At 38.6% G+C, this 27,342-nt stretch overlaps 1 protein-coding gene and 1 pseudogene across 5 annotated transcripts in view; one reads left to right on the top strand and one right to left on the bottom strand.

Annotated features, from left to right (window-relative positions):
- The window catches only part of cables1 (Cdk5 and Abl enzyme substrate 1), a 167,596-nt gene that overhangs the window by 118,950 nt on the left and 21,304 nt on the right, over positions 1-27,342 (bottom strand). The gene's annotated exons all lie outside the window — the stretch shown is intronic.
- On the top strand, positions 16,668-16,758 carry LOC138755939 (U2 spliceosomal RNA; annotated as a pseudogene).

Genomic DNA, 27,342 nt, shown 5'->3' with positions numbered 1-27,342 from the left:
CCTTCACAAGCCATGCTGACTATCCTTGAAAAGACTATGTTTCTCTAAATACACGTAAATCCTTTTCCTTCAGAATCCTCTCCAATAATTTGCAAGCTACTGAAGTAAGACTCGCCAGTCTATAATTCCCAGGATTCTCCCTATTACCTTTTTTAAACAAGGGGATTTCATTTGCCATTCTCTTCCCTCACTTGCATCTGACGCCAGGTTCATAAATCTTAAACAGATCCAACACTTTCTCTTCCTTAGTCTCAACACTGTCCAGCACACAAACCTGTTCTATTCTGACTTTACCCTGATCGAGGTCCTTTATTCTTGTGAATAGTGAAGCAAAGTTTTGATTTAGGACCTTCCCCAACCTCCTGCATCTCCAGGCACATGTTGCCTCCTTTATTCTTTAGTGGCTCCACTTTCATTCTCATCATCCTTCTGTACTTTACATATACATAGAATGCCTTGAGGTTCTCCTTAATCCTACAGGCCAAGGCCTTCTCATGCCCCCTTCAAGCTCTTCCAAATCTTTTCTTAAGCTCTTTCCTGGCTACCATATACTTCTCAAGAGCCCTTCCTGTTTCCTGCTTCCTATATCTATATTCCTTCTTCCTCTTGACTTGTTACCTTACCTGTTTCATTAGCCATGGTTCCCTTTTCCTACCATCTTTTCCTTGTCCCTCAACAGTGCGAGGTCCATAAACTTCCTCCACATTAGTTCTGTGTTTTCTCCCTTGAACATCTGTTTCCAATTTAATCTCGCTAGTTCCTGCCTCGACCCATTGTAATTAGTCTTTCCCCAATTAAGCACTTTCCCAATTTGTCTGCTATTATTCTTTTCCATGGCTATGCTAAAGCTCAGGGAGTTGTGGTCTCTCTCATCAAAATGTTCCCCCACCAAGAGGTCCACCAGCTGACCAGGTTCATCACCCGGAATTAGATCCAGTGTGGCTTCTCCTCTCATCAGCTGCTCCACATGCTGTGTCAGGAATCCTTCCTGGACACACCTGATAAATTCAGCCCCATCTATCCTTCTTGCAGTAAGGAGGTTCCCGAAATAACCCATAACTACAACCCTGTATTTCCTGCACCATTCCAAAATCTGCCTGCTTATCTGCTCCTCGGTGTCCTGAGGGATATTTGGGAGCCTATAGACTACTCCTAGTACAGTGATAACTCCTTCCTATTTCTGACTCAGTGGACACTCCCTCTATGGCCTCCTCCCTTTCCATAGCAGTGATACTATCCCTGACCAATAATGCAACTCCTCCCCCTTACCTCCCATTTCCTTTTAAAAAACCTAAACCCTAGTAACTTCATCAGGCAATCCTGCTCTTCTTCCAGCCAAGTCTCTGTATCAGCCACAGCCTCGTAGTTCCACATATTGCTCCATGCTCTAAATTCATCCCCTTTATTCTTAATGCTCCTAGCATTGAAATAGACACATTTCAAACCCTCTAATTGGCTACACTTACCGTATGTTTTGTGCCCTACCTGTTTGAATTTGAACTCTCCCAACTACGTGAAGTGATTTGAGCACATGGTTCAGAATGGAACCTGCTAATTCCCCTCCTACACTCAATCTTAAATGGTGAAAGCATCTGATTTATCTGTGTGTAATTGTGGAATATATATCCACAATGATTTTTTTTCTAGACCATTTGTATATTCCAACACAAATTGATTATCTAAATCCATCCAATATCAATAGACTCCTATTAATCTAATAAAAGCACAATTCACCAAGTAATCACATCAAGTCAATCAAGGGTTAACTTGTAATCACATTCGCTGTAGTCAGTATTAAATTAGGCAGTGCTGTGTTCCTATTTTACATTATTTGCTTTCTGTCAGACTCTCTCAAACAACAAGAATCTCAAACTCCCTACTCTTTTATTTGGCCATCTGCCCAGTTCTTGACTAAGAGTTAAGTTTGCAACTCCAAACACCAACTGTGGAGATAATGTGGAACACTTTTTCCCAGAGAGCAGTGATACTGAGTTACTCCAACACTTTGTTGCTCCAGTTTTACACCACCTACACACTTCTTGTTTACTGGAGTTTCAGGTAGTATAATATACAAGGTACAGCTGAAAGGAGGCTTTCAGTTCTAGTTACCACTTAGAATCATAGGATACCACAGCACAGACAGACCTTTCAGCCCATCTAGTCCCTGAGAGACTCATCCAATCAACCTGCACCCAGTCTATAGCAATCCCATCCATGTACCTAGCCAATCTTCTCTTAAATATCCAAGTTAAAAATAAAGTAAAACCCATATCTCACCCCAACCTTTCACAAGCCTGACTCATGACAACATGTTGCTCTATGTGCAGCAGGGAAAATCAAGCAATGTACAATACAGTACATTGGTTATCCAGAATTTAAGCAAACGGCAACCAACAAGAAAAAAAAAGGAAAATCAATAAATAAATGTATAGAATTAAAATCAGTAAGAATAAATAAAATTTTAAATAAGTTTAAAATTGTACGAGTAAATGTTCTCTGAAGTAGCACATAAACCTTTGCTGAAGATGGGAGCAAATTTTCAGTTAATAGAGTGCTTTGCTTGTAACAGCTGTTTGAATAAAGTTGTGTTTGAATACAATGGCATCATCCAGGATGAAGATCTGGTTGATGTCAATCGCCGTTGGGGTGACTTTCTTAAAATGCCTTCTTATCCCTGCTTAGCAAGTAATTTATTAGTATATTATTAAGAGTTTATCTGTAAATTTTGGGGATGGGGATCATTATGATTATAAAGTAAAATGCTTTAAGGTTTATAAATTGTGCAAGTGGAGTTTGTTCAGCATTAAGTACAATGTAGTATTTTGTCTTTTCAACTGTTTATTCTTAATACTGGTGTATTATTTAGACATAGTAAGAGAAGTCTCAAGAAACCTCAAAACTCACTTATCCAGCTTCTACCAATCCCTGTAGGCGCCGGATATCAGGGAGTTTACTTGCCAGGCATCTAATTCATTCCACTTGTGGAATGACACTGATGCAGATTCCAGCACCAAGTGGCATTCAGAGGCAGATGAGAATCAGGAGTGCATCAATTAGTGCAAGTACAGTGACCCTGAATTCACCAATTCCAATTCATTTGACGCAAAGCAGTATTATATTGTCCATTTAAAGGCTTCGTTGGTCTCAGCATTTGTGCTGCTTTAACAGCATTCTTTCAAAGTACAATCAAAGCAGAAAAGTGTTTTCACCATAGTTTCACCATAGGTTTAATGGCATAAATATTTAAATAAAGACTTTGTCTTGGAAGTTCTATATTTTAAATCAATGAAACTATTAAAGTGCAATAAATGAAAGAATCAGAAGTTTAGTCGTAACATTGATTAAGAATGTGGAAGGATACTAGTGTGGCAAAGCACAGTAAAAGGATGGAGGTCAATGTTGCTGACGCCAAACTATATCAGTTTAATCATTTCTTCTTTTGAAAATAAAAATAAACCAAAATTAACAAAACTTCTGCAGTAATCTAGCCCCAAATTATAATTTAATCAAACATACTGCACAATTTACTTTTTTTTATTCACTACAACATCTAAGAGGAGTTAAATAAGCCCTTTCATAACATTCAAAAATTCTGTATTTTAAAATACTTTGTATTATAGATTGAAATTATTTCTCAAATTTGATGATTTAAATATATGCGTCTGTAGAGTTCACTGGGTAAATTCATAGGTGAATGTATGCCAGTACACGAATTCTAATTGTGAATGCTAAATATCAAAAATAGATTTTAAAAAACATCTAATTTAGGGAGAAAAATTTACTGCTGGAGAAGATGAGCATGTTAACAGCATTAGCGGTGGAATTATCTAGGTTTCAGGTTGAGACAATGCATCAGGACGGATAGTTGAGAGGGAAAATAGCCAGTTGAGAAGATTAGCCCATCTTCCCTCTCCACTCTAAATCCTGATGTACAGTCTCAAACCAACACAAAAACAATCTCCTGTTTTGCCTCAGATGGTGCTCGGCCAACTGACTACCTCCAGCAGTTAGGTTTCAATCCAGATTCCAGCAGCTCCAATCTCCTGTATATCCAATTTAGAGAAAGTGGTTCAGAAAGCTAAGGTTTTTAGATTAAGCTATCTGACAAAATCTTATGATCTTTTTTTCTGTGCTATTTTCTCGGAATTTGCAAACTCCCTATTGCTGTTAGATCTGCAACCATTAGGCATTAGTTTGCAATATCAATGCTTCAGAGTAATACACTGTCCTCAGAACACACCCTAGCAACCAATTATAGTTGCCAATATTCAACATTTCATTGATTAAATCAATTTTAAGGAAACTGAAACCAAGAAAGGTATTACCTCTAGTTTTATTCCCAATTTGCCTTCATTATTGCATGTCGCTGGTTCTCATTTTACATTATTAAGAATCTTTGATAGGCTATGGAGGCTATAGGCTGTTCCTGCTAAGATCTTAATTCAATTTAACAGCTAAAAAATGAAACCACTTTTTTCCCCAAAGTTGAGTAAAAGGATTAGCAATAAAAGAGCCATCATTTAACTATAAACTCAGAGCAACTGATACCCTGCTGTGATCATTTTTCTTTTGCCTAATGGCCTGCATAAAAGAAAGAGGCAAGGAATAAAAGCTAAATTCCTTGCAGATTAAGAATTCTCTTGTTATTAATCCAGAAATGTTTTCTCTTGCACTGAAACCATATGATAGACCTCGTGATAATTATACCACAGACACACATAGACCAAAGAATTTAGATGAATTTGCTGGAACTTCTTCATCTTCAATATTTTCAGTGTCTGAAATATTTCACGAGAAAAAGATACAAGATGAAGTATTCTTAACTAATAACTTTGTACCATAAAGGCTGAAAGACTTTAATACGAAGGCTTAAACAATAGGAAAGAAGACAAAAGGCTGGCAGACGTCTTTATGCTCTAACAATTCATTTGTCTTGAACCATTGTGTTATTCCAACATTGCAGGTTTTTCCTAAAATATGATCTTTTTGCATTGGATCAAAGTCAAGACAACAACTTTAAATTTGTTCATTTTGTAGTAATCAAAGCTGGGCTTTGATAAAGTCATTCTTCAAGGTTTCTGAACACATATGTCAAGAGGAACATCTATTTAATTTGAAATTAGCTTACAATGATGCACAAGATTCTTATAAATTTAAACTCTGTTTATGGTTTTAAAAAACTGTACATTAGGCTCAAAGAGTTATTGAGGACCCTTTCTATCCAGGATACAGTATAATTGACCCACTACCATCAAGTAGGAGATACAGGAGCCAAGCTGGGAAATTGCTTCTTCCCACAAGCTGTGAGATTGATGTACAGTATTCTGTAACCAAGTAAATAATCCCAAAATATTTATATATATTTTTTATTACATTTTTATGTATACATGTGACTATCATGTGATGTGTATTGTATGTGTGTACATGGTCTGGAGAAACGATATTTCATCTGGTTGTACATGTTATTGCTTCTGAGGATTTGCAGAAAATGAAACATTTCAACAAAATGCCTATGGAACGTCATGATATATAGCTAAACATGCAGCATTAAACAATCCAGCAAAAACTCAGCTGGAAGGAAATAAAGGACTGAAAATGGTACCCAAGGCCAGAATGGAAAAAAGAATAGAAATGATACAGAGTTAGCACATGGCTCTGGATGATTGTGAGCAGCCTGGGTACCCTGATACCCAAGGTGTTCATGCAATGGGACAAGAACTCAGTGGCCACAACCCCATAGAAAATCCTCCACTTGTGACCCAAACCATAGCAGAATCGGGGCTGATGGATATCAGCATACAGATCATTAACATTAATGCCAGGATTAGAGGGTGTCCATTTTCAGTAAAAAGGTACTGGAATAATTTGATTCATCCAAGCACAACAAAGGAAATGGGAGTATGAGAAGGAAATGAGTTTATTGTCATATATATTGTACAATGTACACATGCACCAAAATTCTTATAACAGCTGAACAGGTACTTCTTGGGGAAAAAGCTAAAAAAAAATTGAATTTAAAAAGGTTATAAATATATAAGATAATAAATATTTAAAGTAAAAAAGGTGACTTTTGTGGTATCAGAGATTTGTATACCAGGGGGAGGTTCAAGAGTCTGATAGCTGTTGGAAAGACAGTATTCTTGGAACAAGAGGGGCTGCTTTTTAGGATTCTGCACCTTCTGCCTGAAGGTAGCAGTGAGAAGAGGTTATGTCCTGGATGATCGTAGTCCTTGATGTTGGCTGCCTTGAATGCCTTCTTGAGGCAGCATCTCACATAGATGTCTGTAATGGATAGGTCTGACCCAGTGATGTACCTAGTTATGCTTGCTACCTTCCGTGCTCCTTCAATGACCAAACCAGCCTACGATGTAACCTGCTAGTTGACATTCCAGTGTGTATTTGTAGAATTTTGATAGAGTATCCAATGACATGTCAAATCTCCTCAGTCTCCTTAGAAAAATACAGGCATTGGTGTTGCTTCTTCACAGTTACTTCAATGTACTGGTTCTAGGAAAGGTCTTCTAAAATATGGACTCCGATGAACTTGAAGGTTCTGATCCTCTCTACTAACCTCCCATCAATGCAGACAGGTGTAAGGTCCCTCAGCCATTCCTTCCTAAAATCAACAATAAGCCTGGTCTTGGTGACATTGAAAACAAGATTATTGTTCTATATACTGCTAGTACTGCCAAGCAAGTATTGATCTATGAGTGACCTCAAGTTTGATTGGCTGTTCCACTGCATTGATAGCAGGGATAAAACAATGATTAAACATTTGGATTGCTGCCCAGTTAAAACAGAACATGGAATGCTAGAGACATGATTATGCTACACTAAGTTTCTGGTTTAACAAATGGCATATTTTAATATTTATGTGCAATGGGAGATGATGGTTTATTTGTAAGGTGTAGCAGCCCACTATCCGGGAGGTGACCTGGTACACAAGATGGCCGATGAATGCAGCGACCGCACAGACCCCACAGGGGTCAACATCCTTCATCCTAGATGACAACTTGCACAGTGGGAAACAACAGGCAACAGCAGAAATGCCGACCAATCAGAGGCTGACACTGCTGTGATGTCACTCCTGTCGCCAGCAGTGGGGAGAGAATATAAGCAGAGCTGTGAGTGCAATAAACCAGTCTTCAACTTCTTGGGTGTATGTCATTCTTTCCACACTTCACGGTAGCGTGCACACTACAACATTAAGATGTTATACTGGGAGACTGATGATGTTACATTGCACTATGCTACCCAATCAAGATTACAATACGAATACACATATCACAGCATGACCATACTTAAAAAAACTGTAGCACACAATTTTGTATGTGGCATACATGTATTTAATCAATATTAACAGAACACAATGTATTTTGTATTAGTCTCCTGAGCAGTCATCCTGAGTACTTGCCTAAAACACACTGTCAGCTCTTTGCTTCTAGAAATAATTACTAAACTAAGGATTCTTATATTGAAACAAGTTTCCAGCTTGCTGTCCATACAAATAGACCTTTATCAACCTATCTTATGGAAAATAAGGATACATGCAACATGGCCTGTTTCCGCTCCGTAAATGGTTATATGTACATCTGGTACAGAGGAGATTAACACGAAAGGGAAAATGACTAGGGTTTCTTTGGAGAAATTGGCGTGGAAATGTGATTTAGGAGGTTTACACCTCCACAATTTTATGAATTATTATAAAGCAGAACAAATGAGATTTAGTAATATAATGTATGTATTAAATAATGTTCCAGCATGGGTAAATGTAGAACTTGATAAAATAGGAGAAACAGAGTCACAACATTTTATATGTAAATAGAATGCAAGATTGTTAATAGCAAATAAAGAAACACCAATGCTGAAACATTTAATTGAACTTTGGAATAAAATTGAGAAAGAGATTGGAGGAAGAGGTTTCATATCTGGAAAAACACCTTTATTTCAAAATAGACATTCTATTTACTATGGAAAATTTTAAAAATTAAATTTGGAAAAATTGTGGTATTAAGAAAATTAAAGATAATTTTGAAGCAAGGAAATTTAATACTTTTAGTAGTGTGGCAGGTTATGTTGTATTTTATATTGTATATAAATATATTTTTAAGGAGATAAAATGTGGCAGGTTTTTTTTAGTGTAGGTCACATACAAACACTTCAAAACTGATCTCATTTAAAATACTGGAGCTCTGCTCAAGCCAGACAGAACAGCTCCGAGTGCCTTTGCAAAAACTTGGGGGAATATCTTTCGAGACTTCACTTATGGATTGTTGTTTTGGAAAGCAACACATGAAAGAACTGGGTGGATTAGGTTCAAAGCCACAGGTTGTCTGAGTGCAGTTTGCTATTCTAAGAGGGTCATATGGTTTTGCAAGCAGTGAGAGTCAAATGGGCTTTTCTCAGAAAGAGAGGGAGAGAGAGAGAGAGAGAGAGGTAGAGAGAGAGAGAGATAAAGAGAGAAATAAAGAGAGAGAGAGAGAATTCAGTTCTACAGTTCAGCAGCAGCAACTAGGACTGGAACAGGACAAGCTGGCAAGCTTGTGGAAAAAAAACATTTTGAAGACAGGTTGTGAGTTCTTAGTTCAGCCTGATCCATACAAGAGGAGAGGACTGGCTGTCCAATGTTTCACTTGAAATTAGGGAAACAAAAAAGAACTCTGTGGTGACCTAAAAAGGAGGTTATCATCTGGAAAACCCTGATGGGGCAAGTTTCTTCAGCAAGACACCTATGAGGCTAATTAGAAGGAATCAGTTTGTGTCCAGCGAACAACAAATCGCTCTCTGAAAACCGACCAGAACCTCCCTGAGCAGAAACCATTTACCTTTCAAGCACCAAAGCCTGATGAACTTCACAAATATTAAATTCTGTGCACAGTATAAGAATTGCCTGCAATCAGTGAACTTGGAGGAATGGGAAGTGAGATTAGATTGTGAATCAAATAACTTTTCTGAACTTACATACACATTACATACATGTGCACTCAGAAATAGAAGGGGTTAAGTTAGGTTAAGTTAATAGTAATAAGTTAAAGTTGGATCCTTTTTTCACGTTTAAAGATAATTAAAACCAACTTTTGCTTAAATAACCATTTGTCTTGGTGAATTTCTGTTGCTGCTGGGTTTTGGGGTCCTCTGGGCTCATAACAGTAGAATGAAGGAAAAGTTTAAGATATTAGAAATTTTGTTATTATCAAATTAAGAGATTTTTCTGTGAATTTTTTGGTCAAGATTTAGAATTACCAGCTGAGACAGAAGTAGAATTATTATTATGTACTAGGGATGTAAAATAAATTATTTTCAGAGATGTTTAAATTATTACAAAAGAAGGCTCAAAGGGAGTTCATAAATCAAGACATAAATGGTAGGTAGATTTAAATAAGCAAATAGATGAACATAGATGGATTCAGATATGAAGAGAGAATGAAAAGTACAATAAATGTGAGATATCTGTTAGTTCGATATAATTTTATTCATCAGTTATACTTAACACCACAGAAGTTACATAATATGAATTATATTTATTCAGATTTATGTTTTTGATGCGGACAAGAAGTTGGTACTTTTTTTGCATTTGACTTGGCAGTGTTCCACAATTAAACCTTTTTTGGCCTGAAATGGGTAATTTATTAGAACAAATAATTGGAGTAAGATTCCCACAGGATCCAATGTCTTTTTTACTGAGAGCTGTTAGAGGGATTAAACCTAGATTAAAACTGAATATGTATCAAGTAAAATTTATTCAAATTGCCTTGGCAATAGCTAGAAAATATATTGCTATGACTTGGAAGTCAGATATTGATTTGGGATTGGACATATGGCATGCAGAAGTTCAGAGATGTATTCCATTTGAGAAAATTACTTATAATTTAAGAGATAAATATCGTACATTTTGAAATATATGGAGTTCATATTTACAAACTGTTGATTTTAAAATTTAAATGAATCTCAAACATACCCTTTCTCTTATAGGTCTCAATGAATATATAAAGTATTAGAAAGTGAAGTACTCCTGTTGAGGTTTTCTTGACCTTTTTCTTCTTCCTTTTTGGTTTGTAGGTGGTTGAGGGAGGGGGATGGGGAAATTTATAGGTTTTTCTTTCTTTTGTATTTCTTTACTCTCGTTTTTTTCTTTTTTTAAAATCAAATTCCACATGTATTTAGATTAAGTTTGAAATATAATATTGTAAGCAGTTTTATATTAAATAACTAAATTAAAGAAGAGTTTAACAGCATGACAAAATAAATGTGAAGGTATTGATATATGACTGAATAAAGGCAAGGTTTTGATCACAAGGAATGCAAAATCCACCTGAAATAGATTTGTTGCATTGAAATTTAGACATGTAATATTGTGGCCAATTTGACTGCCCAACAAAAATTAAATGGCCTTCCAAAAGCAATATACTCTCGATGTTGGAAATCTGTTCTGATGATAGTTCACCAATCTGAAATATAAGCTGTTACCCTCTCCACAAATGTTGCCTGACCAACTTGGTATTTCCAACAATTAGTGGATATACAGGAATTGATCTGGAATATTGAGAAATGTGTGGCAGAGCACACATAGAGACACATTTGTGATAAAACCATAGAACATTCCATCACAGAAACAGGCACGATTGGCCCTTCTAGTCTGGGCCAAACCATTTTTTTGCCTATTCCCACTGACCTGCAGATAATCTATAGCCCTCCTATCCATGCACCTGTCCAAATTCTTCTTAAATATTAAAATTGAGCCCATATTCACCATTTCAGCTGGCAGCTCATTCCACACTCCCACCACTCTCTGTGTAAAAACGTTCATCCTCATGTTCCCCCTAAACCTTTCTTCTTTCACTCTTAACCCATATCCTCTGGTTTGTATCTCACCTACCCTCAGTGGAAAAAGCATTTTTCTACATTTACTCTGTCTATCCCCCCCTCATAATTTAAATACCTCTTTCAAATCTCCTCTCATTCTTCTACGCTCCAGGGAATAATGTCCTAACCTGTTTATCCTTTCCCTGTAACTCAATTCCTGAAGTCTGGGCACAATCCTAGTAAATCATCTCTGCACTCTTTTTATCTTATTGATATCTTTCCTGCAGTTAGGTGACCAAAACTGCACCCAATGCTCCAAATTTGGCTTCACCAATGTCTTATACAAATTTACCATAACAACCCAACTCCTATACTCAATACTTTGATTTATGAAGGCCAATATGCCAAAAGCTCTCTTTATAACCCCATAAGGGAATTATGTATCTGTATTCCCAGATCCCTCTGTTCTACCACACTCCTCATTGCCCAACCATTTACCGTGTATATCCGTTCTTGGTTTATCCTACAAAAAAGCAACATCTCACATTTGTTACCATTAAATTCCATCTGCTATTTTTCAACCCATTTTTCCAGCTGGTCCAGATCCCTCTTCAAGCTTTGAAAACCTTCTTTGCTGTCCACAACACCTCCAATCTTAGTGTCATCTGCAAACTTGCTGATCCAATTTACCACATTTTCATCCAGATTACTGATATAAATGATGAACAACAATGGTCCCACACTAATTGCTGAGGCACATCACTAGTCACAGACCTCCACTCTGAGAAGCAATCATCTACCACTACTTTGTAGCTTCTCCTGACCAGCCATTATCTAATCCAGTTCATTATTTAACTATGAATTCCTAGCATCTGAATCTTCCTGACTAACCTCCCATGTGGGACCTGGTCAAAGGCATTACTAAATGCCATGGAGACAACATCCACAGCCTTTCCTTCATCAACTTTTCTAGTAACTTCCTCAAAAAATTCTAAGATTGGTTAAACACGACCTATATCGCACAAACCATGTTGACTATCCTTAACCAGTTTCTGGCTATCCAAATAATTGTGCATCTGATCTCTTGGAACACCTTCCAATTATTTACCTTCTGCTAATGTCAGGCTCACCGCCCTATTGGCGGGATAATTTTGGAGCCTTTTGTTTAAACAATGGAACAAAATGAGCTACCCTCAATCCTCTGGCACCACACCTGTGGCTAAGGACATTTTAAATATTTCTGTCGGAGCCCCTGCAATTTCTACAGTAGCCTTCTTCAAGGTCAAAGAGAATATCTTGTCAGGCCCCAGGGATTTATCCATCTTTATTTGCTTTAAGACAGCAAGCATGTGTCACATAGAGGTTTATGTCTGAATAGAAATGAGACAATTTAACTTTAGACGTATGTGCTCTTTGTACCACTTTAAATTGCAGCAAACAATGCCGTGCACAAAAAGATAAGTTGAATCTGCACGAGTGAACTTTTACCTTTAAATGGGCTTTTACCTCTAAATGATCTTTTACCAAAGCATTTTAATTTTCCTTTTAAGATTGTGAAGGATCAATTTACTTATCATGGTATTACAATTACTAGGAATTATAAACATTTTTTAAGGAATATTTTCCTATTTTATTTAAATTAAATTATTCCTCATGATTGGCTATATCAATTCTATTAATGAACATTTTACCTACATTTTTGTATCTTTTCCCATTCATACCAATTTTCATTCCTAAAGTTTTTTTTTTATTCATTGATTCATATGTTGAGGAAAACACCCCCACTTAAATAAAGCTTATCTTCAAAGAGCTAAAAGGAACAGAGGTTTTGTGTTTCCTAATTTTAGATTTTATTACTGGATGGATAATATATGTAACCTAATCCTTTTGCTACAATTTGATAATCATGTTGACTGCCCTACTTGGGTAGAAATGGAACTTAATTTTGTCGGTAATTCTTGGGTCTTCTTTATATAAACTAACTGATAACCTGATAATTAAGCATAGTTTGAGAATATGGGCATGATTTAGAACACACATGTCAAACTCTGGCCCACGGGCCAAATTTGGCCCGCGATATAATTATATTTGGCCCGCAAGATCATTTCAAAAATGTATTAGAGGTGGCCCGCTGGCCGCCGCGCCAGTATAGCGCATGCACAGTAATACTACAAATCCCAGAATGCATTGGCGTCAGCCCGCTAATCGCCCCCACTTCCTCTGTTTACGTTGCAGGGTCTCACCATGGACTTTGGTTTTGGGGTCTGGCCGGTGTCAGGGGAAGTCAAAGCCGCTTCCCAGTGCCCGGAACCGGAGGCCTCGGGCCTGACCTCGCCAGGACTGTTGCCCACTCCCCCTCCCTGCCGCAGGCCAACCCGCGACTCACGGTGACGGGGCCGCTGATCCGCCGAGATGCCCCCGCACTGTCGTGTCCCCCCGCCCGCCCCCCCACCGCAGCGCGGCCTGGCCGGTGTCAGGGGAAGCCATGGCCGCTTCCCAGCGCCCGGAATCGGAGGCCTTGGGCCTGACCTCGCCAGGACCGTTGCCCACTCCCCCTCCCTGCCGCAGGCCGACCCGCGACTCACGGTGACGGGGCCGCTGATCCACCAAGATGCCGCCCTGCAGCGAGAGCCGATGCCCCCGCACTGTCGTTGTCCAACCCAATCACCCGCAAACCCCGCCCTGAGTAAGGATTATGAACTTTAATCTCAGGATAAAACAATCTTCCAATAGTTTCATGTCACAGTGATAAATATATTCCTGGTTAAAAATGGTCCTGCACCTGGATACAAGCTCATTAGGCATAAAACTTGAAAAGTGTGTCAATCAAAGGATATCTGTACCAATGGAAAAAGGGCATGGCAAATAGCCCTGCTAGAGTTCATGCCCACAATCAGTCACCCATTTGATTGTTTCAGGAATCATGTTATTCTCCCACATTCTCAATAGCCCTCAGATTTTACTATTCGACAGCACACTAGCAACATTTGACAAATCCTCTATAGAGAAGTATTATTTATTGAATATTTTATTTCTCATTTGTTAATGCTTCTGGAAAGAGTTTATCCAAAACTATTATTAAACATTTATTTTAATAAGAAAAAGTTTAACATTACATATGTTGAAAGAAGAGAAAACATGCAGATGTTGTTGAAAATTTTCAATAAATATTTAGTTTGGCCCTCGACTTAGTCCAAGTTTTTAATTTTGGCCCTCCGTGAATTTGAGTTTGACACCCCTGATTTAGAATGTTTTTTGGATTTCAGAGTTTTTGCCAGCCCTATTATATCCAATCACTTTTTTCTATCTTCTTTACAAGAAAGACACTGCCCTCAATGACTGGCACAGATTGGGTGTTAAATGTTTTAAAGACTTCTTTATTGGCAATAATTTTGCATCTTTAATTTAATTTAATTTACCCAAAACTATTTTTTTTAGATATTTACAAACTAGACACTTTGTTCGATCTCAGATCCCTAATTTTCTGAGAATCCCTGAGGCGACTGTTCTTGATCTACAATTTTCCCATAAAGGCTTAATATCATCAAGAAAGCCTGGGAGCAGGATTTGAATCTTTCATTGTGCGATGAAGTTTGAGACTCTATTTTTAAGTTTGGTTAACACTACTTCCTTTTGTGACCTCCTAAATATCTAATGAAAATATCAAAGGCAGAACGATCTAGTAAATATAGTAATACAATTTGTTATGAGCCCAGAGGACCCATAAACCCAGCAGCAATAGATATTCACCAAGACAATTAAAAACAACTTTTGTTTAAGAAACCATTTATCTTTAAACATGAAAACAGAATCAACTTTAATTTATCACTATTAAATTCACTAACCTAACTTAACCCCCTTCTAATTCTAAGCGCACATGTATGTAATGTGTGTGTAAGTTCAGAAAAGTTCTTTGGTTCACAGTCCTCTTCTCATTCCATCAAGTTCATTGGTTTCAGGAAATTCTTACACTGTGCACAGAATTTAACATTTAGAAAGTTCACCAGGCTTTGGTGCTTGAAAGGTAAATGGTTCCCGCTCAGTAAAGTTCTTGTCAGTTTTTAGAGAGAGATTTGTTGTTCCAGGACATCCACAACTGATGTACTTCCATGAGCCACTCCAGTGTCTTGCTGATGAAATTTCCCCCTTCAGGGTTCTCCAGATAATAACCTATTTCTTTCAGGTCACTATAGAGTTCCTTTTTGTTTCTCTTATTCCAAGTGAAACATTAGACAGCCAGTCCTCTCCTCTTTCATGAACCACAATGGCTTTGACCAGGCTGTCTTCCACAATGGGGCTTTCCATAAGCTTGCCAGCTTGCCCTGCTCCAGTCCCAGCTGCTTCTGCTATCTGTAACACTGTACAAGTGATCTCTGTCTCTCTCTCTGAGAGAAAGCCTGTTTCTCTCTCTCTGTTTGCAAAACCACATGACCCTCTTAGAACAACAAGTTATCTTCCAGATAATCTGCAGCTCCAGCAAGATTTTTCATCTGTTGCCTTTTATAAACAACAATCCATTAGTGAAGTCTCTTGAGCACTCTTCAAAGCTCTTGCAAAAAGCTGTGGACCCAATATGTCTAGCATGGGGCAGAGCTCCAGTATTTCAAATAAGATCTGTTTTAAAGTGTTTGCATGTAACCTACTTGAACAAATCTTTCCCAATTTATCTCCCAAAAACATATCTATAATACTGTCATAAATTTCTAAAGTTGTACCAACATACTTACCTTGTGCAGTGTCCTAAAACAAAAATCAGGGCTCCTGCCTTCTGAATGATGAGGGAAAACAGTGACCACATTTTGTAGTCACAAAATGATGACCACTTTTGGACGGAGGACCCCCGGTGATGCGCAAAGTAGTACTGCTGCCTCACTATTCCATGACCTCCAATCCAACACCCATCACTGTGTGTACATTTTCCCTTTGACCGTGTGGATTTTTCTCCAGTTGCTGGTAGATTCATTTGTCATCATAAATCGTTTTGGAGTGTGGTCATGATAAAATCTGGAAGGGATTGAGAGGAATGTCAGGAGAATAACACAGGAAATTAGTGTAGGATCAGTGTAAAAGCACGCCCTATTGTTATTATGGAAGATGGCCGAAGGTCCTGTTTCTTTGGTTTATCACTATCCATGAGAGTTCCAAGCACACAGAATTCTTTCAGACTTGAACAAAAAAAAGGGAAGTAGCTAAAGTACGTAATATGTACAACCAACTCCATTCACTGCACACAGATCATCACATTTAGTGCAGTTTTGGCCGCATCTCAGCAGCTTGAGCTTTTGCCAAATTCAATTACTTATATTAATGTCTGCAATTAAAAGAATAATATCCCAACATGAATTAATAATGTTAAAAAAAAGTCACTGGTAATCTGTTTGGGATATTTACAATGTTTGTGACTTTTGAAACATGAATAAATATTTATCTTTAACCATTTTCCAGAGGTTATAGGTTATGGCACACAAACCATTCTTCACCCATGTCATACCCATCAACCCAACTGATCCATTCCAGCCAAGGTGCCTTCCTGAGCTAGCCCATTTATCTGGATTTGGCACATATCACTCAAAACTTTCCCAATTCAACTGTATTTTAAACATTGTCGTTGTGTCAGTCTCTATCACTTCCTCTGGCAGCTCCCTCCATAAGAAAAACTTGGCCCTCAGGTCAGCTTTACATCTTCCTCCTCTTATCCAATATCTATGCCCTTCTAGTTTTAGACTCCTCTTCCCTGGAAAACAGACTGTGACCTTACCTCTGCTCATAATTAGATAAATCTCATGGCCTCATTTGCTCCAGGGAAAAGTCCCAATTCATCCACTCTCTCCGCTCCCACCAGCTCATGAATCTTTGCTGCAACCATTGCTTCTCAGCCTTTTGGCCAAGATCAAGTGTAGAATCTGTGCTCCACCCTCTCTAGACTAATAGCATAGTGACAGGTTAGGACCTTTCAGCGCAGCCAATTTGGCACGGCCTGTTTGGCGCAGCCCAATTTGTCACAGACCCATTTAGGTGCAGAACTATTTCGGCGCAGCTCATATTCAGGCTTAGTTAAAATTATGGGCAATTCCTCGTAAATACTCAACATAATTTCTCCCACTAAATCTTCTTACGAGTGTTTGTATTAGAGCGTCTGCTTCCCTGAATTTCTTTAATTTCAATGGAATATCGTGCCCTGCTATGAGATGCTCATAGTAAGTGTCCCTTCCTCTCTGAACTTTTCGTAAACTGTCAATAAATTTCCAAATAACTGAAAGTTCCACTCCAAGTTCACATTGTAAACTCCTGTTAGCAGCTTCTACATGATTGTTCTGTCCTCATTGTTTAAAGTTCTTTCATATAAATTCCACATTCCAACTGGAAAAAGCAGTGGACACCTACCATTTCCTCTGTGTAATCTTCTACCTACATAGTTATCCTCGAACCAGACCAGCAGCAGTTGCAGTTCATCTGGAAGCACATCAGCCAAATGTTCAATAGCTTCATCATGTTTTCAATCAGAATAAATGTAAAACCAATGATCATTTTAGCTCTCAAAGAAAACTCCGAGTCAATGTTATACCTACTCAAGTGTCCCAAACTGTCAAGATGTTTTCTCATATTTTGAGGCAGGTGAAAAAAAAAACATCCCCTGATTTCCGCAGAAGGAAAATGCTGCTGTAAACTTTTGAAATTTGCAAGTTCAAAGTCACAGTTGATAATGTCAGGACGGCATTTAGGCTGTATTTCCAGAACCATTTCAAATAATTTATCATATGCTGTTCGTAACTTATTTGGGAGTAAAGCAATCAACAGTGGGAACAGACCTTTATGTATTTCCCCTAAAATAACATAAACTTGTGAAAATAGAGGTGGGGAAATTTTGAATGTTCCATCAACATACAACTTTCTTTTTCTTCCAAATATAAGAATTCTGCAGGTGGTGCTGCCGCTGTCGGCTGGTAAAAATTGTTTTTCATTATTCGTCAACAGAATAGGTTTTAAAGCTATCTGGAATTACAAGTTCTTCTAAATTTCTTGGATTTACTGGGTAAGAAGCAAATTCTTTCTTTGTTCTTCAGCACTCTGTTGTTTGGCATTGTTCCTTGGCAAGCTTCAGACACATTTTCTAGGCACTCGTTAATCAATTGTGCAGTTCCCTCAACACTTTCAGCATCTCGTACTTTTATCTTTGAAATGACGGTGTCTCTTTCCACTTTAGATGCCGAAGCTGCATGCGAATGTTCATTAATTTGTTTCACTAGTTCACCATTTCTAACGTAAATTCAAGCTTTGCAAATGTCCTTCCTCTCAGATCTCCAAAACTTTGTTATCTTATCAGCAACGTATCTACCAAATACGTATATATAGGCGTCGTATGAGCACTTTTCCTTTCCACATTTTGTTGATGGCATTTCAATGGGTTGCAATAACTACTGGAAACTACCCATTTAATAGTTCTGCGCCAAAATGGGTCTGCGCCGATGTGGGCTGCGCCGATTGGTCACATTCTGCAAAGTGACCAGAATTGCACACAATACTCCAAGTGCAGACTCACTGACTTGCATAGTGGCAACATGATGTTGCAACTCTTGTACTCAGTGCCCTGACCGATGAAAGCAACCGTGCCGTATGCCTTCTACATCACCCTGCTGAAGTGTTTTGTCAGTTTACAGAAACTCTGTACTTGTAATCCTGGGTCTCTCAGTTCGTCACAGAGCTCTGTTATTCATTTTGCAAGTCCTTTCCTGCTTAACTTCCCAAAATACCCACACCTGCCTCCTGAAGAGTGTTTCTGATCGGTCGGACACATGTTCAGGGATTTCTCTTCATTATGATGAGAATTCTTCTGTCATCAGCAGTGGAGTCTTCCTTGGTCTATCAGTCCCTTTGCGATTACTGAGACCTCACCAGCATGCTTTTTCATCTTCATGATGTTCCAAACAGTTGATTTTGGTAATCCTAAGGTTTAGACAATGGCTCTTGCTGTATTATTCTTGCCTTTTTTTTTTAACTTTAATTGCCACAACTGTTGTCCTCGTGTTAATAAATAGCAAATACAGACTCCAAAGGTGATAAAAAGCTTTGAAGCAAGCCTAAATCTCATTACCTCACCAATAAAGCAATTAAACATACCCAAGTAATGTCCCAAACATGGTGCCCTGAAATAGGGGAACTATGAACCATAGAATACTACATAGAATTTTGGAGGCAGGATGTCTAAATTCTATAAACCATAGAATACTACAGAACACAAACAGGTCAATTTGGCCCTTCTCGTCTGCACCCAATAATATTTTTTTTGCCTAGACCCACTGACCTACCCCCAGCCCATAGCCCTCCATACCTATCCCATCCAATGCTAAGAAGAATTCACCACCTCAGCTGGCAGCTTGTTCCACACTCCCACCACTCTGTGTGAAGTACCACCTCATATTCTCTCTAACCTTTCTCCCCCTTTACTGTCAACTCATGTCCTCTGGTTTGTAGCTCACTTACCCCCAGTAGAAAAAGCCTATCTACATTTACTCTATCTATCCACCTCATAATTTTAAATACCTCTCAAATCTCCCTTCATTCTTCTATGCTCCAGGGAATAAAGTCCTAACCTGTTTAACCTTTCCCTGTAACTCCGTTCCTGAAGTCTGGGCACAATCCTAGTAAATCATCTCTGCACTCTTTTTATCTTATTGATATCTTTCCTGCAGTTAGGTGACCAAAACTGCACACAATACTCCAAATTTAGCTTCACCAATGTCTTATACAAATTTACCATAACATCCCAACTTCTATAATCAATTGTTTGATTGCGAAGGCCAATATGTCAAAAGCTCTCTTTACAACCCTGTAATGCCACATTCAAGGAATTATTTATATTCCCAGATCCCTCTGTTCTACTGGACTCCTCAATGCCCTATCATTTAATGTGTTTGTGCAACATCTCATACTTGTCACCATTAAATTCCATCTGCTATTTTTCAGCCCATTTTTACAAATAGTTTAGATCTCTCTGCAAGCTTTGAAAACCTTCTTCACTGTCCATAACACCTCCAATCTTAGAGTCATCTGCAAACTTGCTGATCCAACTTAACACATCATCACCATCATCCAAATAATTAATATAGATGACAAACAACAATGGTCCCAGCACCAATTTCTGAGACACATCACTAATCACAGGCCTGCAGTCTGAGAAGCAATCATCCTCCTCTACTCTCTGGCTTCTCCTCTCCAGCCACCATTGAATCCAATTCACTACTTCACAATGAATATCTAGCATTTGAATCTTGCTGACTAACCTCCAAAAGTCTGTGTAGATAACATCCGCAGCATTTCCTTCATCAACTTTCCTGATTACCTCCTCAAAAAATTCTATAAGATTGGCTAAAAATGACTTACCAAGCACAAAGCCATGTTGACTATCCCTAACCAGTTTCTGGCTAGCCAAAGAATTGTACACCTGATCTCTTAGAACACCCTACAATAACTGACCTACTACTGATGTCAGACTCACCAGTCTTCAATTTTTATAGTTAGTTTTGAAGCCTTTTTTAAACAACAGAACAACAAGAGCTACCATCCAATCCTCTGGCACTATACCTGTGGCCAAAGAAATTTTAAATATTTCTGCCAGAGCCCCTGCAATTTCTACACTAGCCTCCCTCAAGGTCCGAGGGAATATCTCGTCAGGCCCTGGAGATTTTTCCACACTTATTTGCTTTAAGACAGCAAGGACCTATTCTTCAATCTGGATAGGTTCTATAACCTCACTGCTTGTTTTCTTTACTACCCATGCCTGTGCCATTTCCTGAGTGAATACTGATGAAAAAACTAAGATCTCCCATCTCTTTTGGACCCATACAATGCTGACCACTCTGATCTTTAAGGGGGCCAATTTTGTCCCTCCCCATCCTTTTGCTCTTAATATACCTGTAGAAACCCTCAGGATTTTCCTTCATATTGTTGGCCAAAGCAACCTCATGTCTTTATTTAGCCTCCTGATTTCTTTCTTGAGGTTTTTCTTGTATTTTGTATACTCCTCGAGAACCTCATTTGTTCCATGTTGCCTATACCTGCTCTGCACCTCTGTAGACAAACGTTAAAGAATTTCATGTAGAATTACGTGACAATAATGGAACTTTTACCTTCACCTTTTTTTCCATCCGAACCAGATCACCAATATTCCTTGTAAACCAGGGTCCCCAATGCCTGCTAACATTGCCTTTAATCCTAACAGGAACATACAAACTTTGTTCTCTTAAAACTTTACCTTTGAAGGTCCTCCCCTTACCTCGCACTTCCTTGACCGAAAACAACTTATCCCGATCCACACATTCAAGATCCTTTCTCATTTCCTCAAAAGTAGCCTTTCTCCAATTTAGAATCTCAAACCAAGGCTCAGACCAATCTTTCTCCATAATTAACTTAAAACTGATGGCATTATGATCACTGGACCCAATATGTTCCCTTGTAAAATGTGCTGTAAAAACTATAGTTAAACCAAAATGTATACAAATAACCTTGAATAAAATCTGGAATGTGTACTTTAATCACATATGAATTGTTTAATGACAAATTTAAATGCCATATTTTTTATCCCCACCCCCTAGGTTAACTCTTTCCAAGTAGTGCCGGCAAATCTCCCCAGCAGATACTGGTTCCACTCCAGTTCAGGTGCAATCTGTACCTCTTGTAAGGTCACCTTTGCCCGAGAAGGGACCCTAAGAACCAGAATTTATCCCTCTTGCAATCGTACCTCAACCACACATTAATTGTGGAGCACAGGGGCAAATAAAGGAAAAGGTATGTCCCAAACATTATGAAGGGCATTGTATCTATGAACTTCCTATACATTTGCTTCTCTAAGCTCAACTGGCTGTTCAGAGGAGCTGTAGTACAATGCCATTGAAGTGATCACCTTTCTAAGATCTCCCCAGAGGAATTCACTGGATGTTCCTCCAGGAATATAGTCTCGAAGTACTGCAGTGATGTTCTTCCAAACTAATATTAAAACTCCCCCCTCTTCTCTTGTCTTCAACTTGAAAATGCCTGTAGTATTTGTACCCTGGAACAATGAGCTAGCAGTCCTGCCCATCCTCAACTATAGCTCATGTAATAGCTAAAATAGCATGAGTTGAAGAATCTATCCATGCCTTATCAGTCAACTTGCATTAAAATCAATGCAGCTACTTTTTAGGCCTCTAATTCCCCGCCATGCCCCTACCTGTTCTGCCTGCACATTCTCACTTCTATAATTTCCTCCAAGTTCCCATCTGCCATATTTTTTATCCCCACTCCCTTGCCAGACTAGGTTAACCCTTTCCAAGTAGTGCCAGCAAATCTCCCCAGCAGATACTGGTTCCACTCCAGTTCAGGTGCAATCTGTACCTCTTGTAAGGTCACCTTTGCCTGAGAAGGGACCCTAAGAACCAGAATTCATCCCACTTGCAATCACACCTCAACCACACATTAATTGACCCTGTTCTTCTATTCCTACACTTATTAGCACCAGGAACAAACCAAAGATTACTACCCTTGAAGTCCTGCTTTCCAACCTACTGCTCAATGTTCACTCTGCAGGATCTCACCCTTTTTCTGTCTATGTTGTTGGAGCCAATGGGTATAATGACCTCTGGCTGCCCATCCTGCCCCCTTGAGAATGCCCTGCAACTGCTTAGGAATGTCCTTAATGCTGGCACCTGGAGACAACATTCCATGCTGTAGTCTCAGGGCAACAGAACCGTGTCTGTCCACCTAATTCTGTCACCACAACTCTCCTCATCCTCACTCTTCCTTGTTGATCAGAGCCAGTCTTTGTGACACAGACCTGGATGATGATGCTCCTATTTTTCTCAGGATTGGGGAGCCAAAAACTTGGGAGAGTAGACAGGAAAGATTAAAAAGGGAACTTGAGGGGCAACTGCAGTACCACTCACAGCTCTGAGTGGTACTGCACTCACATTGTACTGTCAGTACTTTTATAATTGTTTGCTTGCTGAATGCACTTGTTTTTATTTGCATGTAGTTATTTGGATTAAAACTTCTGGTTGGATGCTAATTGTATTTCATTGGGTTTGTATTTTACTTGGCACAATGACAATAAAGTTGAATCGAATTTAATCTAAAACTTTTTCCTCAGAGGATGGAAATAGAAGTACTTACAATTACAATGTTTAAAAGACAATTAGACATCCAGCAGATGGATAAAGAAGATCTGAAGTGATATAGGCCAAACACACAGGTAAATGGTGGACAACTTGGTTGGGAAGGACCAGTTGGGCCTGTTCCCATGCTGTAAGACTCCACTCTTCTCTGAAAGGCCAGCCCCACTATAGTATCCAAAATGCATGGTGTTGGCAAGCAACATCTGCATACTAGAAACAGCATTTCCTTGTTTAACTGCCAAAAATTAAAAATAAACATTTATTCCTAACTTGCTCTAAAATCACTATTAATCAAGGCCAAAGATTCAAAGGATTTATTTCTAAAATTGATAGATACTCAGTTATCCTGTTTCCAGAAGATGTCTATTCAATAATGTGATAAATTATACTACTGTACTGATAGTACAATTATCTCTGAAACCTGTGCAATATTCAAGTGGATTAATCAGAATTAGTCTACTGATGGGTGTAAATTGAAAAAAAAGAAAGCTTTATAACTTCTATGACACAGGGATCTCTTTTTATATAGTTGGGGAGACCACAATCAAATTAAATACTGGGTGCTAAAATGACAACATTTACTTTATTTAGCTGAACTGTTGTTACCTACAACCATAACCTTGTGCAATATTTCACAACACCTCATTGGCTAACGGTCTGGATGTGAACCTGGCAACTGTTCACTTTTGCTTTGTGTTTTATTAACCAACTTGGAGCTTGTCGAGAAATCATCAGAAAGAACTTCATTAAAAAAATTAAAAATAGAAAATCTATGAGCATCTGAGTGGCATGCATAGCAGAGGGTTAAAGACAATTATCAAATGAATTCAGGCTCAGTATTCATTCATTACACGGGCTGGAAGCAACTGCAAAAACATGAGAACAAAAAGTTACTTTAAAATTTGTTCTCGAATCACTATCCCAAAAGCTACAGAATTAGCGCTTGTAAATCGGCTATGAAATACAATCATTCAGTAAACTTGTAAATTACTGTTTCATGAAGTTTGAAAAGATTCAATGTAATAATATTTATCCATTAGCCTGTTTTTTCTCCCCTCAATCTAATTTTCGTCCATCAGTTTTCGCTTGACTGTAAGAGGTTGTTGAGAAGAATCTCAGGGTCGTATGTGATGTCTTGTATGTACTCTGACAACAAATCTTAACTTTGATATGTGGTTCCAAGGGCTTTGATCAACTCCAAAACCTTGTCCAATCATTCTATTCACTCAGCAGCACTCAAACATAATTCCAACCCTGTCCAAAAGCAACACACATACAATCAGGGAACAAATCCTAGCTCAAATCCCCATTTTAGCCCAAGAAAACAGAGATGAAATGGAGAGCATTGCTTCCTATCTTAATTAGGATTGGGGAGGGGGGGCAGGGAGAGTCGCTAGTTATAGGTCTGTGGAGGAGAACGGAAACAAGAGTTGAAGAGAAAAGGGGGCAGTTGAGATGATGCTGAAAAAGGCTTCAGTAAAGCTGCCCCTGAGGCTCAAAAGGGAAGGAGGGATAAGAACAGGGTAATTGTGGTTGGGGACTCACTTGTCAGAGGGACAGATAGGAGGTTTGTTGGATAAGATCGGGGATCCAGGTTGGTCTGTGGCCTCCCTGGTGCTAAGGTCAGGGATGTCTCTGATCGAGTTCACAGAATTCTGCAAGGGGAAGGTGAGCAGCCAGAAATCGTGGTCCACCTGTGAATGGGAAACCAATGTGTGCCTAAATCTTCATTTTTCACTTCCCATTTTAATACTACCTGGCATCTGACTGAATGGTGCACCAACAACAGCTCAAAGTCACTAAAACCAAGGAGATGATTGTTAACTTCAAGAAAGTAAAGCCAGAGGTAGACAATTCATTGATCAACGGGGGATCAGAGGTGGAGAGGGTGAGCACATTTAGGTTCTTGGGAGTCACTATCTCAGAAGATCTTTCCTGGAACCAACACACCAATGGCATCATGAAGAAAGCCTCTACTTCCTCAGGAGTTTGCAGAGGAGCTAGTGGAGTTGTTCAAGTGAACCGGTACAGACTTGAAGGGCCGACATGGCCTGTTTCCGTGCTGTAAACGGTTATATGTTTAAAGCTGTATGGACTAATGCTGTGCACTACATATTCTGCTAATAGACGGTTATTAACTGTAGATAGGTCTAATTGTTGCTTCATTTCCCAGAAACCTTGTTGTTGGTACAATTTTCCAGAGATTAAACTTCAAACAGATGCTATTTACAAATAGAGATGTAAAAAAAATCAGTTTCATCCTCCATCACTAAATATACTGGTAACTTCCTCTGCTGTTAACAAGCAACACTGCAATTGATAAGTAATCAAATGTAGATTAGAATCACATTCATTCACTGTGTCACATTGCTGCTTCAATTTAACATACAGATGATTTAATTCAAGAGATTTTTTTTTAAAATCACAGCACAGTACTTCTATTTGTGGATTTTTCCTGCTGCTTCAAATCTGATATTAGCTTTTAGTTATTATACCTGACATTTGGGATGGTTTGCACATGCCTAATGTTCACTGAAGTATGTGCCTGACAAATTATAATGCATTCTGGATACACATGTAATGATAGAGCACAAAATAAATAATGACATCCATCATCCTGTTGGAGAATAAAACTCAGTAAGAATAAGCACCCAAACAAATTAGGTATTTGTCAAGAGTGGAGCTATAATTAAGATTTTTGTTTCGCAATGCTGTTGGTTTGCAACTACAAACCACAATGATGGTCAATAATTGAATAATGATGAGTTTTATTGTACATGGTGCTCCACTAAGCTAACAAGGATGCCATAACTTCACACTTTCAACCCTTTTCTCCATAGCTATCCAATCAATCCAGGCAGCACACTGACAAAGCCTTTGGGCTTAATCTACATTTCGGTTTCCTCCCACATTGAATGATAGGTTTCACAATCAAACGGTTATGGGCTTAAAATCCACTCCAGAGACAGCACCACTGGCCTCACATAGAATACTGCCCAAATTCTCAAACAACTGTAAAATAGCTATTCAAAAGTTCAGGCTTTTCTACTGAATAACATTTCTCCTTCAATTATTATCACTGAAAAAAAACAATTGACTACCCAAGTAGAATTAAATTTTAAAAATTCGCAGATGCTGGGGTCGAGCGCAATGCACAAATGTGCTGGAGAAACTCAGCAGGTCACAAGAATCTATAGGAACTAAAAGGGAATCAATGTTTTAGGCGGGGGATTGCCTTTTAGTTCCTCTGGATGCCATACAACCTGCTGAGTTTCTCCAGCACTTTTGTTTCAAGCAGTCCGAATGAGTAAATGCATATGTTGCATTTATTTTACGAGCTGCACAAATTCCAGTCCCCTAAACTCTGTGAGAGAATCCATTCCCCCATCCCTTTCTCCCAGACACTTTTGGGAAATATTTTGCTGTGAATTCTAAAGCATGTGGCAATTGAAATAGAGATGAAAGAACTCTCTTCCTGTTTAGCATCAAACTACAGAGCATCCAGACCCAGCTTGAAAGATGAAAGACATTTGATGCAATACTCCTATTTCTGTTATTTCCTCAGTATTTTCTGCCTTGCAGAGATTGGAAGAGCAGAGATGTCCGACTGAAGACTCAAGTGAGTTACCTTGTGAAGTGGGCTACACTTTGATTGTGTCAAACTTTCACTGCTTCTCAGAAATGATATCTCATTAGTCTTGATCACAGACTTCACTGATGAGTGGAATCTGCTACTTACAGGTACTCCAAGTCATGTTATCTCCATTGTCAACTACTTGGTTGCCATTAACCAGTACATCAAGGGAAGGTTGACACTATTGCAATCAATTTGCTCAATCCTCCTATTCTTTCAAACAATTACTGTTAATATTTCATGTCCTTTTGATACATTTCTTGACATCTCTTTCTTTAAAAATCTAGAGCTTTTTATTCAAGAGTGAACAAGTTCTCCTTAAACATTTCCGGAAAAGAGGTTCCGTTGAATGCGAACAGTTTAGTTTACACAACGCAGTGCTTTCAACTCAATTAACTGCTTCAATTAAGCAATCTAGTCAGCAGAGAGGAAAGGAAGTAATAATCTCATTGTAATTCACCACGGCCAAGTTAACCTGCATATACAGATAGTGTTCTCCTCATTGTTCACCTAAAATCTTTTTAGTTGTGGAAATAGTTATCAGATAACTTTCCCTCAGTACTCCAGTTTTCACAGAAAACTAACCACGAGTGCACTATTTTACTTTCAAACTCAACAGACCACAGTATTAGCTTTCTGTGTTCAATATTAGGACGTCCAAGATTCTGAACTTCTACTCCACTTCTTTACTCTTCGTAGAGCTATGCAACAGTTTGAAACCTTAGCCTAAAGGAGGACGCTGCTTCGAAGACCCTAAAC

The sequence above is a fragment of the Narcine bancroftii genome, chromosome 2, assembly GCF_036971445.1.
Source record: "Narcine bancroftii isolate sNarBan1 chromosome 2, sNarBan1.hap1, whole genome shotgun sequence".
NCBI lineage: Eukaryota > Metazoa > Chordata > Chondrichthyes > Torpediniformes > Narcinidae > Narcine > Narcine bancroftii.
The sequence above is the reverse complement of the archived record's forward strand: the minus strand, read 5'-3'. Positions and strand labels throughout refer to the sequence as shown.